At 35.7% G+C, this 20,758-nt stretch overlaps 1 protein-coding gene across 4 annotated transcripts in view; it reads left to right on the top strand.

The window, feature by feature from the left end:
• LOC149796831 (uncharacterized) overlaps nt 1-20,758 on the top strand; it is a 102,612-nt gene that overhangs the window by 18,487 nt on the left and 63,367 nt on the right. For 2 of the 4 annotated variants that reach the window (XM_089961475.1, XM_089961478.1), the window contains exon 1: nt 7,712-7,831. The gene's annotated coding sequence lies outside the window, so the exon portion shown is untranslated. The other 2 variants (XM_089961476.1, XM_089961477.1) reach the window with 2 other exon arrangements.

Raw genomic sequence — 20,758 nt, 5'->3', positions numbered from 1 at the left:
TTATCAAATGTGTATGATTCAGTGTTTACCCATGACTAAATTATATTCTGAACAGACTAATCATGCCGACTTTAAATAAATCTTATCTTTTCTTTAAGGTCTCAATAATAATAATAATAATAATAACAAATAATAATAACAAAACGAAATCAAATTTTAAAAAAGCAACTTGTGTCAGCTTTGCACATGTTTTCATAAAAATGGGGAACGAAAATGTCTGCCGAAAGTCAGCTTAACCACCTTAATTTGGTCCATTACAAACAATTTCCACAACTGGCCCACGTTTTTTTTTTTTTTTTCTCCAACTCCATGCTGTAATGATGACAATTATACAACTAGGTTGGCACATTCGGTCACGACTCTGGTAGTTATGTCAGAAAGCACCTCGTTATTAGTATTACAAAGGTATAAAGGAAAAGGGCACATAAGGTCGCATAGAGTTTAACGTAATCGAGAGAGATGACCGAGTGGATGTCAAGGTTTGACGTACTGATATATAATTATTACATTTTGCAGTTGTCGGTCATTAGGATGGACGTCAGGGCCAGTGTATAGAAGCCTTTAAGCACCATTGCTTGCATGTAGATGCCTTTAAGCATTTATGGTTGCATAGAGATGCCTATGAGCATATTGCTTGTATATAGATGTCATTAAGCACAACTGCTTGTATGTAGATGCCTTTAAGCACCATTGCTTTGATGTAGATGCAAGCACTATTGCTTGTATGTAGATGCCTTTAAGCACAATTGCTTTTGTGTAAATGCCTTTAAGCACAATTGCTTGTATGTAGATGCCTTTAAGCACAATTACTTTTGTGTAAATGCCTTTAAGCACCATTGCTTGTATGTAGATGCCTTTAAGCACCATTGCTTGGATGTAGATGCAAGCACTATTGCTTGTATGTCCCCCATTACCAACATTTAGGAGGACATCATTCGTATTTCATTGCTTTGCTGTGTAATTTTCGAATGGCATGGTGATTTAGCCGATGCATGATGCTTCGATAAAGTGATCAGAGAAGCTATTAAATAATTAAATTATGATTAATACATACATGCATACACACATACATACATACATACATACATACATACATACATACATACATACACACACACATACATGCATACATACATACATACATACATACACATACATACATACATACATACACACACACATATAAACACATACATACACACACATACACACACATACATATATACACACACAGAGACATACATACATACATACATACATACATACATACATACATACACACACAGAGACATACATACATACATACATACATACATACATACATAGACTGCCCCTCCCCCCTCCACCTCGATCGGGGACGTAGAATAACCCAAGTATACCGTCCTGCATGTCTTACAAGAGGCAGCTAATGAAGGCAAAAGCCGCTGGTGTTTCTTTAGGCAAAGCATGTTACTTCAATTGCCTAGGCACTAAATAACCTGTTTGCATTGCTGATAACATCCAATTATAACTAACCACGTAATGTTAGTCTGGCGAGTTCCATATCCACCCAGCCCAGGTCGGCTGACTTCTTCTTATTGGCAGATTACATTTTTCACGCAAATACATTCATTTTTTTTTTGTTAAAATCAATTTTCTTTTAACTTTCAGGACTTATGCCTTTTGGGACACAAACCATATAAGTAAGTAAAAATTATTTGAGTTCGACAAATGAAATTTGAAAGACATACTTGTATTGATATGTAGATGATATGAAATTTGAAAGACATACTTGTATTGATATGCAGATGGTATGAAATTTGAAAGACATACTTGTATTGATATGCAGATGGTATGAAATTTGAAAGACATACTTGTATTGATATGCAGATGGTATGAAATTTGAAAGACATACTTGTATTGATATGTAGATGATATGAAATTTGAAAGACATACTTGTATTGATATGTAGATGATATGAAATTTGAAAGACATACTTGTATTGATATGCAGATGGTATGAAATTTGAAAGACATACTTGTATTGATATGTAGATGATATGAAATTTGAAAGACATACTTGTATTGATATGTAGATGATATGAAATTTGAAAGACATACTTGTATTGATATGTAGATGGTATGAAATTTGAAAGACATACTTGTATTGATATGCAGATGGTATGAAATTTGAAAGACATACTTGTATTGATATGTAGATGATATGAAATTTGAAAGACATACTTGTATTGATATGTAGATGATATGAAATTTGAAAGACATACTTGTATTGATATGCAGATGGTATGAAATTTGAAAGACATACTTGTATTGATATGTAGATGATATGAAATTTGAAAGACATACTTGTATTGATATGTAGATGATATGAAATTTGAAAGACATACTTGTATTGATATGCAGATGGTATGAAATTTGAAAGACATACTTGTATTGATATGTAGATGATATGAAATTTGAAAGACATACTTGTATTGATATGTAGATGATATGAAATTTGAAAGACATACTTGTATTGATATGCAGATGGTATGAAATTTGAAAGACATACTTGTATTGATATGCAGATGGTATGAAATTTGAAAGACATACTTGTATTGATATGTAGATGATATGAAATTTGAAAGACATACTTGTATTGATATGTAGATGATATGAAATTTGAAAGACATACTTGTATTGATATGCAGATGGTATGAAATTTGAAAGACATACTTGTATTGATATGTAGATGGTATGATTGCAAGTGTACAACAGTTCTAGATAGTTGCTTAATACTTTGGACACCAACATTTATTTGGTGTTGACACAACCACACTAGGTAGACAAATGAAATTTGACAGCATAAGTAGATGACATTTTGATTTTTATGTAAATCGAGCAATATTTTCAAATTTTCGAAAATGTTCCTATTTTTCAGAAATCAACTACTTAGTGGTTGTTATGTTTCCAGTGGAAGCGTGTTTGCTTTACAAACTCAAAACTAGCTGTGTGTTTATGCCTTCAGCACTAAATGTTGTCTTCATAAAGAAAACGATTGCAGAAAATGTTGTCAGAAGCAGTAGAATTTAACAAAAATTAATTACTGATGAGCGATCAGTTCGTGACTATGTGGGTTGAGTGCCTTATTTTTTTCCTAACGTTCTAATAGTAATCTACACGTAGTGGATACAGAGCAGTCATTCATATGTAAATAGGACCATTGAAGACGATGGCTATGGGCTGATCACATATGTGAAATTTTCCACATAATACAAATTTCTCTTCGTTACGAATATAAGGACTGATTGTTGTTATGTTAAAAATTATATCGTCAAACTGGCAATTCCATTTTCGATTTCCTGCATATACGTTTTTTATTTTCAGAACATTGCTGTTATTTAAAAATAATGCAAATCAGTGCGTTGATTTACATAAAAATACCATGAAAAGTATAAATATCACGATTGTTGTGCATTTTCGAAACGTTTGCTCATTGGCTTCATTTCAATTTAGATTTAAACTTAGGATAAAAGGTGGGGATTTAAAAATAAAAAAATCTGTTTCGTTATCTTGCATCCAGTATCAATATGATACCAGTAAAGGTGCAAAGTCGATAGAAGAAAAAAATATATCTAGACTGGAAGCTAGGTGGGTGTGTTGATATGCAATGATATAGTTATATTGTCACCAAGCTGAATAGTTTTAAACCCTGTCAACCCTTTTCTTTTTTGTTAATTAAAGTGTTAGGTGTGATTTGTTTATTGAGTTTATATTTGACATGCATTAAAGTAGAACCATCCAATATGTTCTTAGGGTCAAACCCATGTTTACATTATATAGGTAAATGGTGTAATTGAAATACAATTAACTAAAGTTCGATATGTAAGATAAAAAAATATCAAAGAGAACACTTGTTTCTAGAGGAGCTACATGAAATTGTGCGTGTGTCTTTGGGCATGTGCTGGAGAGAGAGAGAGAGAGAGAGAGAGAGAGAGAGAGGGAGAGAGCGAGAGAGAGAGAGAGGGAGGATCTGCTGCAAGACGTTCAAGCAGATACACGCTTAACACTTGTTATATATCTCCGGTACAACTAGTGATATTGTATGCATACAAAATACTCTCTCTCTCTCTCTCTCTCTGTCTCCAAGGTGGCCGCTCTCCGTCACGGATCACTGCCATCTCATCTCTGTCTGCGTAGGTTGGAGTCTCGGGCTCGGCCAATGTGGATATGTGAGAAAGCTTGCCGGTAGCTTCTCTTGGGTCGGTGGTTCTTTCCGGGGTTTTCCCGGGTTCTTCCTCCACCATTAATACTGGCCGCCATGTATAGCCTATCTTGTGCTGAAAAATGGCGTTAAACCCTATTACAACAACAACAACAACAACTCTCTCCACCATTTCACATACCAGAGTTGATTGTGAAGACTTCTAATGTAATTTAAACAAAATCTTCATTGATAATACTAATTAATTTTAAAAAAATTATAATTCGTTCCTGAAGACGCGCTGCAAGAAAGAGCACCTATTGCTACGTTGGGAGCCGCGGTCGGACTCGTAATCCGAGTCTAGCGAGTGCCATACCCACCCTGACCACTCCAGGTCAACCTCCTCTCCGTTTCATTGGAAAAAGGTACTTAGCTACCATTTCCTTGGCAATATATAGCCAATAATGTGTTGAAAATTCAATTAAAAACACCAGTGCGTTATCCACTCGGCTATTGGCTCCCCAAAACCTTCCCCTCAATCAAAACATTATACAGTTGTAAGATAAACTAAGGAACATGCATGACTATATATAAAAAATTTTTTTTTATATAAAATGGCAAAATTAGAATCAAGCAGACTACTTCGTCCAACGCAGGAATCTAACTTGCACCGCGAGTAACGCAACACATCGCACCAGTACTCTAATTTACTCGGCTTTAACATAGGTTATATAGCGACACGACATTTTTCCAATTTTCAAGTTTTTGTCTCAGTATTTTTAAAAAACAAAACATTACATCCCATACAGGGTGGACGCATGCACGGACAAAGTATTTGCTACATTTACACACTTCTTGAAAAAAAGAAACATTGACATCGATTTGCATATTCATTTTGTAAACGTGTCAGTTTATGTTGTTTATGGCTCTTTTATGCGTATTTATACGGGAAATATTCGTTACCTCGCTTGCTTTGACAGAAAGCTAAGTAACGTACCGACCGCATTCTTTTAGTTAAAACCTTTTCCTTCAGGCCATTCATAACTTTAGCGCCACACGTTCGGTGCGTTTGTGACTGATCTTGACGTTAATTTAGTTACCACTGTATACAAACGAGTAGATCACTTTAATGATTGAGTTATATATTATTGCATATCATCATCTGGGTATGCAAGGAATGTTAGGACTGAGAAAAAAACCGCAATTTGTTTAATTTATTTTTTTAGGTAAAGGGGATTATTGCACAATTTGAGTTTGGAATTTCACGCGGCATAGCGTATCAACTGTTTTCCAAGCCCGACTGGACAAGTGTTTGTTGTTTTCTGCATTTATGAATGGCGTATATCACTGCCTGGGATAAGCGCTATTTTAAGATACAAAATTTCTTCAGTGTTATTTAAGTGTAAAATACTGTCACAAGCTGACAGGTAATAACGAGGACGAACCCTTGTGTACAGAAAGGAAATTCAAATTTAATGAGGTACGCATATCTATTTTTCAGTTGTTATTCGTCTTTTTTTATTATAAAAAAGTATGTAAATGATAAACATATAATGGCAATAAAATAATAGTAAGAACTAATAATGTGAGTACGGTCTTCTTTTTAATTACTATCCATTTTCGTATGCATTTACTCATCACGGAAAGATATTTAGGTACAGTGCAGCTTTTCCTCATTTCGATGTTTAGTTTCCGTACGCGATGAGAAGTGAATCAAAATGGGGTTATAAAAGGAGACGTTAATTTTAGACAGCCTTGAGTTTGCTGGCAAAAAACTGATATGGCCATTCAAGTATAAAGCTGGGAGGAGGGGGTCCTGCGTTGAGACTCAGTAACATGCGGGGTTTTTTTTTGGGGGGGGGGTTTGTTTGCTTTTTTAAAATGGAAGTAACGTTGAAAGCCGGGTAAGTAAATAGTCGTCCTTTATTATTATTATTATTGGTCAGAACATTGCATTCTTTCTTCATATAACACTTGGATAATGTCAAGTTTCCCGTGTACAGAAACAAAACAAAAATGAATCCACTTTCCCCATTGATTTAAATTTCATTAAGCCGTGTTGCCATATTTAAGATAAGATTAAGATAAGACTAAGATAAGATTTAGATTAAGATACGATTAAGGTAAGATTTACGTTTGATACAGCTATTATAAATATCAATTCGGCGGGAGTGTATTCTTTTACTTATCTTTTCTGTTCTTTTTAATACACTTGTTCACATCGAGGCTTGTTCAGCTGATTTCCGTTATTAACTTACATGGCGGTTCATTAAAGTGCACATGCTTTCATCAACGTGTTGAAAATGCCGTTGTTAGTGATACAAAACCTAGATTTTTGTGTTAATATTATATTGAGCACTAATTTTTAAAAACATAATAATGAGATAAAAGTCCTTCGTGGGTAATTATTTGAGGTCCAACATTTATTGCACAATGTAATCATTCTTTGTTTGACAAATTTATGTTTGTTGTCTTCAGTTACGAGCTCCTTAATTTTTGGCGAATTATAGTCCCAAGCCATTGACAACCACGTTTACGTAACCCTTCTGTCTGTATTACGAGAGGCAATTGGATTTATTTAAAGAATAGACACAGGATGAAAGTGACGGATTAATGATATGGGGGGGGGGGATTTGAAAAGGGGGTAATTGGTTTTGCTTAAAATGACCACATTTCTCTGTCAGTTACTGAAAAAAAATTAACTTCAGAAGAAGGGTTTGAACTTGAGGTACTTGTTTAATTAGTAAAGCATTCATACAGAGAAGTGAAGTTGATACTTTTCTTTATTCTTGTCTCATTTTTTACACCTTCATCTTTTTTTTAAAAAAAAGAAAAAGAAAAAAGATCATATCGGTTCAGATATATTTCCCATCCAGGGTCCTTAACGTGAAACTCATGTTTTTTTGGGGTTTTTTTTATGATGTGTGAATTAGTCGAGAACTCGAGATGGTTTTGGGGTTGGTGCTTACAGAAAAGACAATGGGTGCTGTAACCCGCGGACTCTGATTGGGATCCCCGTAGAGTACAAATGAAAATTAGCTAACAGGTATATATTCATCTTGTTTATAAACCCATCATCCAAAAGAAAGTCATGATGACCCAGTGTGTGTTTTATAAATAGGTACAAGTATCTCCTACAACATCATGCATCCATGAGGGCATGGAGGTGTGTTTATAAGTAGACACAAAATAACCATGCGTCCATGACCCAAGTCCGAGTGATTCCCTCTGGCATTGGCAGTTTTAGCACAATGGACATTTTTAATGTCAACAATAATTAATCAATCACTTACTTACATTAGTACAAACGAGTAAGCTAATTTTTAGGAAGTAAATGCTTTGTCATTCACGACACAGGGAAAAATGAGTTGCTACTTATAGGGTCATTATTAAGATTTTATTGCATGCAATAGGGCCAATATGCGCTTGTCAGTCTTAATTATCGCTGTTGTCCTGCAGCCAATGAAAACGCAAAAGGTATATAAGCTCCGCCTATATCGCGGTTTTCGTTGCCTTTGTCAATTGATGTTATAAATAGCTCACAGTGTTAGCAGTAGACGCAAAGCATGTAGATGTGATGTTCATTGGATTGTTTGATAAGAAAGGACGGATGCACTGTGATGCATACTTGCTGCATTGATAAGAAATGGTAAGTCATAATGATTTATTCATTCAATTTTGGATATATTTGATGTGCAACAGCGGTGTCGCGAGTGAAAACGGCGACTGCAGTGAGAGAAGACATTCAATGTTTTGGAAGTGTGCGTGACTCATCTTGCATAATTAGCTCATTCGAGGATTTCCCTGCGCTGGGCCACTGACTTCGGGTTGTTGCGAACGGGTCGTCTGCTTTGACGGGAACTTAGACGGGTAGGCGACATATAGAATAAAGGAATATCCTCCGTCTTTAAATTTCAATGTTTGGACATGGTGTAAATTGTTTCCTTCTTTCGGTATGGGGCCTCAATTTCACTTCATGGGGTCAGGGGAGGGGGGAATTTTGTAACAATATGTGCAGTGTTTTAAAAAGTTAAGAAATGTTAATTTTTGTTTATGACAGTAATAGTTAACAAATGCAGTATCATCCTCCATGATTATGTAACTCGTGTTTACCAGCCATCAAAAACCACGATCAGAAGATTCAGAATACTAACTACAAATTTTAATCACAACTGCAAAATCTTTAGTCCTACATTGTAAGAAATAGCACATGTTTTTGTTTAAGTGCTAACACACGTAATTTGTCTTACGTTGTAAGACTACAAAATCTTAAGAAAACAAATTGATCGCTTTTTAATTTTGAGATCAATATCTACTTAAAGAACAAAATAATTAGGAAAGTGTCTGATGTCAATAGTTTCCCGTTTCTACTGATTAGTGTCTCTGTTTTGGTATTAATTAGAAAAGAAAATCAGAGTTTGCACCTGTATACGTTTTGGTGGCACTCATCAAATCAAAGACTTGACTTACCATTAGGATTGCATAATTTTAGCATGAACTGCTAAAGAAAGAATAATGAATGAAGCTTCGTTTTTTTCCAGTCAAGAGACACCTTCAGTAGACAATAAGTGTACTAGATTTATTATCCCCATATTTTTGTTGTTGGGGGTGGGTGGAGTGTAAATATGATCCTTTGCTTTTTGCACTCATTTATATGCAGAGTTGTCTAAGGCACTCCCCTTCACAGAACACTTACACCTTTAACCTATAGCACATACATGTGAGTTTGAGTCTTGATTCAACCAACGTGGATATGTGAGAAAGCTTGTGGGTTGATGGCTCTTCCTCCACCAAATACACTGGCCCCACCATGATTAGCCTATCATGTGCTGAAAAGTGGCATTTAACCCTTAAAAACACAAAATCCCATTAATTTATGTGCATATTAATTATTTAATACAAAAGTTATGTAGCACCGCTCCTACATAATGCAGGATGGAAACTGTAATCTTTATCTATTTTTGATGGATTGATTGATAAACAGCAACTGGTGCATGAATGAGTATATTTTCTTGACGGTGTGCGTACAAAAGAAAGTGCCTTGACTTAAACAAGTATTCAAGACTCATATCAACAACACACAAATGAAAAGTTTGGCATAACTATTGCTCCTACCCCAACGTTTTACACTTGCACCACTATGTCCAGATCCCCTTCCCCTACATCAGACACCCTGTAAATATTGTATTTTATCAAAGTTGACTTTTTACCTCTATCATTTTTAAATAAAATTATTCATCGAAATCTTCATATTTATAATGTCAGATGTAAATAATGTATATCATATTTATGGAATGATAGTATGACTTTAAAGAGAAGGAAAATTGCTGAATCATCAAAAGTGTGCCGTTTTACCGTATATATCCATTGATAAGCTCTTGTTTGATGATGAGCTCATTCTCCATTTACCGATGCACAGGTTTTCCAGATATTTGGTGGCGATGTTTTTGCCTGATAATAAGCCCTCTCCATATGTTTTAACAAGTTTATTATGTTTATCTCTACTGTTGTGACAAATTTATTACATTTACCCCCATTGTTTAGACAAATTTACTATATACACCTCATGGTCATGTAGTGAAAAATATAATGCTAATTTGGATAATATAGTTAAGTTGAAATATATCATATTCCTTCAGCATCTAGCCTCTGCACTGGTACTGTATCAGGTTGTCTGAGTCACACATTTGTGACAGAACAAATTGGTAATAAAAATGGTGCTAATTTGGTGGACATTGTGGTAGTCTTCTTGAAGTCTTGCTACTCCTACAATATGGTGTTTTCACTTGAAGACTGGCTATGGTGTCTAGTTGGTCGCAAATGACAATGATGCCACCTGGACATCCATTATGGCTACCAGAGTGGCCATCTTGAAAATTTTCTTATTGCTTTTTGCTATCTGAATGGATGATTCCTGTATATACTTGCATATAAGCCCATTCCTGTATAAGCGGCCCCCCCCCCATGAACAAGTATGAACACTAAATTTTCATTTCTCCTAAAGAAGAAAAGTCCTACATAAATAGATATATTGTATGCAATCCCTGGAAGCGATGTTTATGACCTGTGAATATTGTCGTGATGAAATAATTACTAGAAAGAATTTGCTTCTTCACTAAATAAGATGTTAAGTTTAAACATTATTCACATAAATTTATGATTTTTTTCATCTACAGCAATACAAAAATCATAAAATAAACCAGAACCAAAAACAAAACCACAGCAAGAAAATCTTTGGCAATTAATTTCAACCCCAAGAATGATCACCATGAATGCTGTAGCTCCATTCCCACCAAAGAAACTTTTATGCGTCAGCACCTGGCATTTTTATACCATATATATGAACATTAATTACGATTGTTAAATTATTGTTGTTGTTGTTGTTGTGGGGTTTAACGCCATTTTTCAGCACACGATAGGCTATACATGGCGGCCAGTATTAATGGTGGAGGAAGAACCCGGGAAAACCCCGGAAAGAACCACCGACCCACGAGAAGCTACTGGCAAGCTTTCTCACATACCTACACTGGCTGAATCCGAGACTCCATTGTTAAATTAAAAGAAGGAACAAAAATACATACCATGCAGCATATGTGTCCCCAAAAAACTAATTCAGAATACACGTTTTATAGAAAACAATACTAAATGCCTTATGAGCTGACAGTAAGGGAATAAGGTCTGATAACAACAAGGGAAATAGTTGCCACATGTACAGTACTGTGAGGCTGCCTATTTAGGTACAGGTCTTTAGTTCACCAAAATGGGGAATCCTTTATTTGCCAATCAATTGCTGATGCTTGCATAACACACATTAGTGTAGAACGTGGTTTCTTAGAATTATGACGGAGGGCCAATTGTTTTCACAAAATAGTTGCATCGATAATGATTTGCTTTTAATTAGTTGCATCGATAGTGATTTGCTTTTATTTAGTTGCACTGGTATTCTTGCTTGTTTACTTAAGACTAACCTTTAGCTATTGTGCAGTTGGGCCACAGCTGACCAGAATATGAAAATACGGCACATCCTGGGGGAAAATAATGTGTGCCACAGTGAGAAACCACGTGTCATTTGCAAATTATGCCCATATTAGACCTGGAAGATAGATCAGTATTTGGTAAGAACAGGGCTTTAAAAATACTATGAAAAACCTCCCAATTTTAGGTCCCAATCTCTCCGGTGCCATCACTAGGTTGGTGTCACCCAGTAACTCATGGTGTTAACCTCCCCCCCCATCACCTTTCTGCACAAAAATTAAATTTATTTTAATAGACAGTCATTTTGGTGTCACTCCCTCTGATGGTGACATCCGGTGCAGTCCCACCCCACCCTCCATGATGCCACTGAATCTTTTTTTATTATTGGGTTTCCCTACTTGGCTTTTGAAAAGTTGACAGGTATGCCTTGCCCACTGTTTTACAAAACTATGGTAAACTATGGTAATCGTGCTAATATTACAGAATGAAAGGCAATTACACAGTAATGTTCAGTATAGTTGCCAGTCAAAAGTCAGGATAATGTAACTGGCTGGGTAGGGTATGATGTTCCAGTGTTAGATATCACCTATAAACTACCAAACTGTAGTGATATGACTGAAAATTTGTTAAAACGACATTAAAAAAAAACAAAGTGCGCACACACACACACACACGTGGACTGACCCGGGCAGGTATTGAACCTTAAATTACTAGCCAAGATGCTTTTCCATGGAGCTATTAATTCCCATTTCTCAGAGTACCACATACTCACAGATCAGTTGAGTCAAGCTGTAAAACAGAAAGATCCCAATTAGCCATAGCATAATGTGCCTGCAGATCAGGGTTTATTTTATTTGTTCTACTTTTTATTCCTAACAAATTGCACAGACCCAGATCTGCCTGCACATAATGCGATGGCAGATCTGGGTCTGTGCAGTTTGCATCTGGATTAATGTTTTAATTGGGTATATACAGTACTAGTAATCTAGTTTTGCCAGATAATCAATACGTCTCATGCTCATTCATCATACCATAAAAGCTGCAGTGAAAACAGCAGCCTTTCTCTGAATGTTCCATCAATAAATTTGTTGTCTTGTGGGGGTAGGATATCTGATGTTATATTCAGAAGATTTACTAGGAATTTGCTGAATATAACTTTGTGATCATAAATTTGTAGGATTCAAATGTGCGTAAAGCCGCCGAAAATAAGCCTCTCTTAGTCATATAGTCATGCCTAATATATTATCTGGGAATCTTCCTATAGCAAATATCTAAATGTTCACGTTTACATTATATTCTTCTTAAATGTTTAAAATTGATGGTAGACTTTATTTTGTGTCCTGAGGAAGGTGGCTCACTGGTTAAGGAAGTAGTTCCCAACCTTCTTGAGCCAGAATCCTTAAAATATTTTCTTTTCGAGCCTCATGATCCCATTTCCACATTTTGATAAGTTTTGCTACCTTCAAAATAAAATCATGGTGACTCCAGAATGTCCTCACGATTTGGGTCATGACACCGATGGTTGGGAACAACTGGGTTAAGGCATTAGACCTGAAGGGTACATCTTTGACTCAAACCAACAGATTTGTCCCCTTTTACTAATTTGGAGTGTCCAGTGGCAAGGGCCTTTAAATTTGCTTGCCTTGGAATGATAAAACTTTTAAAGTGTTGCTATAACATAAAACTCTGAAGCAAACTCAACCAATACTGCTCCTGTAGCCTAGTGGTTAGAGCATCCGCCTCGGATGCGGGAGGTCGTGGGTTTGATCCCCGGCCAGGTCATACCAAAGACTTACAAAAATGGTACTGACAGCTGCCTCGCTTGGCGCTCAGCATTAAGAGGTTAGTGTTAGGACTGGTCGGCCTGGTGTCAGGATAATGTGACTGGGTGGGACATCATAGCAGTATGACTGAAAAATTGTTAAAGCTACGTTAAAAATCCAAATCACACACTCAAACTCAACCAAACATGTATGAGCATACTCTTTACGTATCGGCAGGAACCTTGCAAGTTTTTCTCTTGGTGGAAAACATGGCCAGATTATTATTTTAATTCTTAAGAAGTGTTAAATGGTATGAGACTTTTTTTTTGTCAAGAAACACCCTGCCACAGTTTTGTGGTACCAGTCTTGCAAGCCAAAATGTCATTAGTTTAAATTCAAAGCCCAGCCACTGTTGGCTGTTGTGATGTTTAAATGGGTTAAACAGTTTACTCCTATTACCATATTATTATATAGCCTTTCATGTGTTGATATATCATTAGCAATCAATTAAAACAAACAAATCTAGAGAAACCAGAATGGTCACATAATAGCCAGGTAACCACCTCCATCATTCCCACATCAAGTTGATCCTTTATTAGAAACATTTTGCTAACTCTTAGAAAACTTGACTCCAAATCTTTCCCTACATTAATCAGACCAGTGAGAATAAAATATTGCATTTGCACTTTATAGGAAAATGTCCAAGTTTGAAGTAAGATTAATTATTTAAAATGTTGAATAAGTTGTATGATGGAGGGGTCAGTTCTCAAACTACAGGGGTCCCTTAGGTACTTATAATATTAGAAACATAATAAACAGAGGCATTCCATAACAAAACAACCTTCTGTTAGGGGATCAGAAGAGAAATTAATGTATGAATGTGCACAAGTACAAGTTCTGTTTACCTCAAGTGACCATACAAGTTCTGTTTACCTCTATTGAGTACATAAGTTCTCTTTACCTCAAGTGACCATATATATTCTGTTTACTTCTATTGAGTACACATGTTCTCTTTACCTTAAGTGACCATACAAGTACAAGTTCTTGTCACTCGTGTTGATCGTACAACTTATCTTTACATATAGCAAGGGGTATTTTAATCTTTAAGTTAACTGTTAATTATAATTAAGTTGTACATTGTAATATGCTCTTCACCCCCCCCACCCACCCACCTCTCTCTCTCTCTTGAGTCAATATGTAAATTCCCAAAACCTTGCAGAATATGTGCCTTGAAAAATAACAATCCTTCTTGGAATGTATTTGTAGGACACCCAGCTAAGTAACCACTTAGTGACCCGATACATGTATTTTTGACCTATGCATGCTTGAGGCCCTGGGTCACTCACAAATAAAGCTTAGGTTTCCAAAGCAGGGACTTTGTTATTGAGACTTGCTGATTTAGTGTAGTAGAATGTTTTGTTGCTTATTGGTGCCACTTTTGTGGCTGTCTAGGTGGGTAGTCATGTGTCATGATAGATATTTATTGATAAATATTGCAGAACTATCTTGTGAGGTGCCTAGTATTTTTAGCCCAAGCTAATGTCACAAAGTATGATGGATTAGTTATTAATTTAAATTTTATGGTGCTAATTTGTGATTCTAAAGTATTCTGATTTACTGTACATTGTTCAAAACTAGCCCTTCATCATCATCAAGACATATCTTGTTTGTTTTATGTGCAAATATCCTAGAATGCAAACACAAGTCTGCATTTCATGTCCAAGAGTTTTCACAAGTATGAATTGACTGTCAATAACTGATATATACTTGCTTATAAGGCTAGTCCAACTGCAAGCTGCACAGACCCATTGCATAATGTGCCTGAAGATCTAGGTATGTGCAGTTTGTTTGGAGTAGTCGGTAAAACAAACAACATAGACACTGATCTGTAGGTACATTATGCTATGGCAGATCAGGATATTTCTTGTATGCAGTCTGACTCGACTATGAAGTGAGTATATATGGTAACTTTTATCTTAGACAAGTCAGAGTTGCATTTCCCAGTGATGGCAGTGCTTTTTCTAAAGCTCACAACTAGTCTAATTTTACAAATTGGACTCCTCATTTTAGAATCCATCAGAATATTTCCAATCCCTAGATATTGCAGAAATTTGTCCTTTGTTAAAATACATGTACCATTCTATTAGACAACATAACCACATGCATCAATATGGTCCATCTCTGAGCTGTAGCTCTTCTGACTGAAAACCACTTACTTGGGGCCAAATATTACATAAAAACTGGATAATCATACTGTTGTGGAAGGAACTGAAAATGACTGGCTAGATGAATATTTTGCATATAGACAACGAATATGATTTAAAAAGCATCATATTTCTACTGGTTATTTATGGCTGTTTTTTATTTACATCTTTGTGATTTATAAAATATTACAGTGAACAAGACTATTGCAAACTGAACTAGATTTGCCATCTTGTTGCATCCCATTTGGTATATTTTGTCACATGAATGCAAGGCAAGATCTTTGTCCATGCACATTGATTATCCAGGGCACAACTTTTGGAGTTAATGCAACCTGTGACCAAGTATCAGCTTCTAACCATTACCACCTTTGTTATGTAGTGTGAAGTGAGTGGGTTGCTCAGATGTTTCCATAAATATTGAGCTTCTACAGTGAAATTTTTCGACTCTTATAGATGCTTTGTCAAATCAAGAGGGAAAACATTATTTCTTTTCTTCCTTCATTTATTACTTTTTGCACCCTCCATTAAGTCATAAGAGGTGACCAATGGGACTACTATTTCTGCCCTGGGATGCATCATTCTGCAATATGTTCCAGTTGAGAAAGTCAAGGAATTATAAAACAGTGCAGTGTATATAAAAATGTTGACTGTAATTATAGGAATTTACCCTTTTTATATGCCCACCTTAAGATCCACCCATTGGCATGTTCCCTATCTTCTCGTTTCTGCAAAATAAAGTTCTCCACCATCCACCATTTTCAGAATTTGTAAATGTCTTACATTTAGGGTAGGGAAGAAACCTAATGATTAAGGTCATGATGACTTGACTGAAATAAAAAAAAAATGATTTTCACATAGTAACATTACCACCAGTGCATCATAGACCTTGAAGTCATAGGTAAAAGCTATTGTGACTGAAAGAAGAAAAGATGTTTATGTTCCATACTGTTTTTCTTCATACTGACCTAACTTAACTACATATATGTGGATGGCATACTCATTGATTTTGTGGTTATAAAGGTCAGTGGTCAAGCACATGCAGAAAAATGATAAAAAGTTTTTGTTACAAAAAAAAATCATTTCTCGGTCATGTACCTTCACCAAAAGTTTATGGATTGCTTTTACTTTGGGTAAGAAAGAAAGCCATTACTTTGGGGTTAAAAGATAAGATCAAGGTCACTTTCAAAGATAAAAAATGGTTTTTGCATAATAATTTTACTTCTAGATCAAGTACCTTGATACAAGTTTGTGGAGGGCTGGCATTTGTTCTGTTGTGTTGTTAAACCACACACACACACACACACACACACACACACACATGCCAAAAAATCTTCAGTAATCAGAATTAATTTTGTTATTCTAGTGACATGGATGTTTGTGCTATAGTAAAGTTAGAAGTGCTACAGACATGAGACATAAGACTTAAAAGCAAGCCTTTCTCCAGTAAACCTGTTTGACAATATTTACAATGATGTGATCAAGATATTAACGTAAATGACAGTTTAAGATACGATCTTTATCTAGAAGTAATCACAGTGTTAAGATTAGTCGATGAGCTTATACTATTTGGATGTAGCCAGTGGCTGTGTGAGGCTTAATATAATAAGATTCAACAGTTTTTCACCTTAGCTGAACCCTTTTTAGCTTGAGGGAGGGAATATATAAATTAAAGTACCTGATCAGTAGGTACAAAATTATCAGTTAACTGATTGTCATGCGATTGATTGAATGTACTATGATGCGAATGTTTATATAATATTGTCTGAAAAGAATGTTGTCACTAGAGTTCTTTCAAAATTAAGAAGTAAACATTTAGCTGGATTTTATCATAGTAATGTGCAGGTTGTGTTAGCAACACTGATATGAATGAATTTAATTTGATAGCTAGGTTTCATAACTGGCAAGGAATAGTGGGGGTTTATGTGCAGTCATTTGTTGCACAAGTTTGAGTTATTGCAGAAAGTGCATCTGTGTTGTCTTGGCTGACATCTCTGTATGAAAGGACACCATCAGCAGTGTTGTTCCAAGACTGCCAATTAGGGCAGGGTACTTGTTGCCAGTCTGCATTTTAGGTGCAATGTAGTCTTTTCGGAAGTCACCATCTCTACCAGAGAAGGCTATTTCATAGTCCACAGTTGCATTGATGACTTTATTTGCACTGAAAGTAAATGGTTAAAGTTATTGATGCCAATTTAATGTTCAGAATGCACATGTTGAATATTACTATATGCTATGTACTGAACCTCCAGAAATCTTGAGACAAAATAGCCCCTAAGGGGGATAGGCTTCACCCAATGGAGGGCAGGGTACCACACTGTCACCTAGGGAAGGCGAAGTGCAGTACCTCCAAAACAGATAACATGAAATCATGTGAAAACTATTTTCCTATTATAATTTAAAGGCCATCTGTCGAATCTACTAAGAACAATATTTTGGGGGTCCTTGAGTGTCATTACAGTCAGGTTTTCGGGCATTTCTGTTTCGATTCTGTCCATAACCTTGATTCAAGAGCACTGAAATTGTATCTTTTAAGTGCTTGACTGTTTAAGGGGTTTCTTTGAGCCCAAATTGCTTTCACGGAAGAATGGCTGGACAACACAATTGCATGTACCTGGTGAACCATGTGCAGCAAAACACAATTTAGTTTTGTAAACATTCAGAAACAGGTGTTTATTACATTCCATTTTGATAATCTATGATTTTGAATACCATAATTATATACAGCCTTGGGTTCTTGTCTCTGTTTTATATACTTTGTGCCCTTTATATTTTTCATATAAACTTCCTTATTAGGAATTCAGACAATGTGAAGGATACAAGTTCCAAGTCTTGTTTATCACACACAACATTTTTAGAATGCAGGTATGGTATGGAAATAATTGATATTTTACTGAAATTATTTGTGTAATTTATTTCTGTATAAGGTGGTCTAATTATATAGTGCTCAGTCAATACTCAGTAGCTTCCATAGACAGTGTTATAATGAGAGTTCTGTCTTAAGTATCTTCATGATTTGAAAGGTCTTCCGTTGTGTATGTCACTGTGTGCAAGCAGCCCTTTAGGTCTTCTATTAAAAAGCCTCCATTGTGTATGTTACTATGTGCAAGCAGCCCTTTAGGTCTTCTATTGAAAGGCCTCCACTGTGTATGCCACTGTGTGCAATTAGCCCTTTAGGTCTTCTATTAAAAGGCCTCCATATTCTGTATGTTACTATGTGCAAGCAGCCCTTTAGGTCTTCTATTGAAAGGCCTCCATTGTGTGTACCACTATGTGCAAGCAGCCCTTTAGGTCTTCTATTGAAAGGCCTCCACTGTGTATGCCACTATGTGCAATTAGCCCTTTAGGTCTTCTATTGAAAGGCCTCCACTGTGTGTACCACTATGTGCAAGCAGCCCTTTAGGCCTTCTATTGAAAGGCCTCCACTGTGTATGCCACTATGTGCAAGCAGCTCTTTAGGCCTTCTATTGAAAGACCAAAACTGTGTATGCCACTATGTGCAAGCATCTCTTTAGGTCTTCTATTGAAAGACCTCCACTGTGTATGCCACTACGTGCAATTAGCCCTTTAGGTCTTCTATTAAAAGGCCTCCGTTTTCTGCATGTTACTGTGTGCAAGCAGCCCTTTAGGTCTTCTATTGAAAGGCCTCCATTGTGTGTACCACTATGTGCAAGCAGTCCTTTAGGTCTTCTACTGAAAGGCCTCCACTGTGTATGCCACTATGTGCAATTAGCCCTTTAGGTCTTCTGTTGAAAGGCCTCCACTGTGTATGCCACTATGTGCAAGCAGCCCTTTAGGTCTTCTATTAAAAAGCTTCCACTGTGTATGCCACTAGATTCATACAGCTCTTTAGGACTTGCAGTTATGTTTTCCTTCTTGTTGCTTTATACAGTTTAAAACATACTGGCAGTACTTATGACCTGAATTGTCGTTTTTTAATCATCAGAATTTTTAAAATCCTATGGTTTCTTGTACATTTTTTTTTTTTACGACTGGTATCTCAATTGTCTGCAATGGAATTCAGTCAGAATTTTTAAAGTCCTGAAGGGCAAGTTTGGTATTACTCATTTTTGTTTGTTTTAAAACTGAAGCTTCAGATTTCTTTTTTTTTAGTACATAATAATTTTGATAAGCAGGAGGATAAAATAATGAACTTGTAAAAACAAAATTCACTCAAGTTTGTTTACAAAGATCTTTTAAAAAAAGCTAAAAGGCAACACACTGCTACGCAAGAAACTTGGATGGAATTATTTAATAAATATATAAGTAGTGAGGAGTGGTGTGAGGTTTATAGCCAGGTGAAGTGTTGTACCAATGATACCAATCTGATCTCTTATAACTTTAGAATAATCGCTACTAATGATTTTCTGAAAAGAATTAACATATTAGATGACAACAAATATACTTTCTGTATGAATAAAAATGAAAGTATTAATCATCTCTTTATGATCGCAATATTACTTCACAGTTTTGGTACCGTTTTATTGAACTTTTTGCACCTTTCTGTCCAAATATTGTACATTTGTCTGGGGAAAAAAAAACATTCTTAGGAAGTGAACAACTGGACAGTTTGTGTAATGTCTTGCTTATTTTGGCAAAATATTATATTTATACTTGCAGATTCAGTATGAAAAATCCTTTTAGTTTTGCAGTGCATAAGAACATTGAAAAATACACTGCTATTGTAAATAACAAATATGACCAATTTCTTCAAACATGGACCTCAATAATGAACATGTAACTTGTCTCTGATTTAATGGTAAAAGTACAGGAACAAAATACTGTAATATCACAATGTCCGTGTCACCTAGATTGTGTGCCATATGCATGTGTGCATGCGTGTGTGTGTCAGAGTGTTTTCTTTTTCTGTAGATTATATTTATTATTCCTAGATTATCTGATAACCAGAAATGTTTGTAAGTTTGGTATTATTCAGTTACTGTATTGGTACTGTGATAAGGAACTACTACATTGCATCCTAGTTTTAGTACACCCAGATTACTCGTGAATCTGCTTGTTACAAGTATGCAGGTTTGGATCACGTTTTTGTTCACCTGCTACAAGACAGAGTGTATTATGTAATGATGCTATCTATCGATCTGTTGGTATGTTACCAATTTAGTTTTATCTGTCTATCCATCTCTCGGTATGTTACAAATTTAGTTTGATCTGTCTGTCCATCTGTCAATATCTTAGCAATTTAGTACAAGTATTTGTTTCACAAAATCTAAGTTGTCCACTATCTACAGTTGGCAAATGTTGTGGATGGTTAGCACTTGGAGTAATGAAGAACTCCATTCAATTTGAGGTATAAAAGTTAAAGTTCATGTGACTGAAAGAAGAAAAATGAACCCAGAGCTTCACAATCTATGCTTATCAAACTTTGTGGATGGCTTAAACTTTGAGTAAGGAAGAAACCGATTTATTTGGGGGTCAATATCAGTGTGATTGAAGGAATACAACTTGTAATCATATAGTATCATTAGTTCTAAATCACCTACCTGGACCAGACATTGCAGATGGCTTGCCTACATTCTAGCTTAATACATTTGTATAACCCAAGTTTGTTTGTGTACTATTCACCTTGTTTTTGAGGGATTTGTTATGAATGTTGGTAAATATTATGGTCATTGTCTG

Source organism: Sinohyriopsis cumingii, chromosome 6 (genome assembly GCF_028554795.1).
Source record: "Sinohyriopsis cumingii isolate HCF-2022 chromosome 6, ASM2855479v2, whole genome shotgun sequence".
Classification (NCBI taxonomy): domain Eukaryota; kingdom Metazoa; phylum Mollusca; class Bivalvia; order Unionida; family Unionidae; genus Sinohyriopsis; species Sinohyriopsis cumingii.
This window is presented reverse-complemented; position numbering and strand designations above follow the sequence as displayed.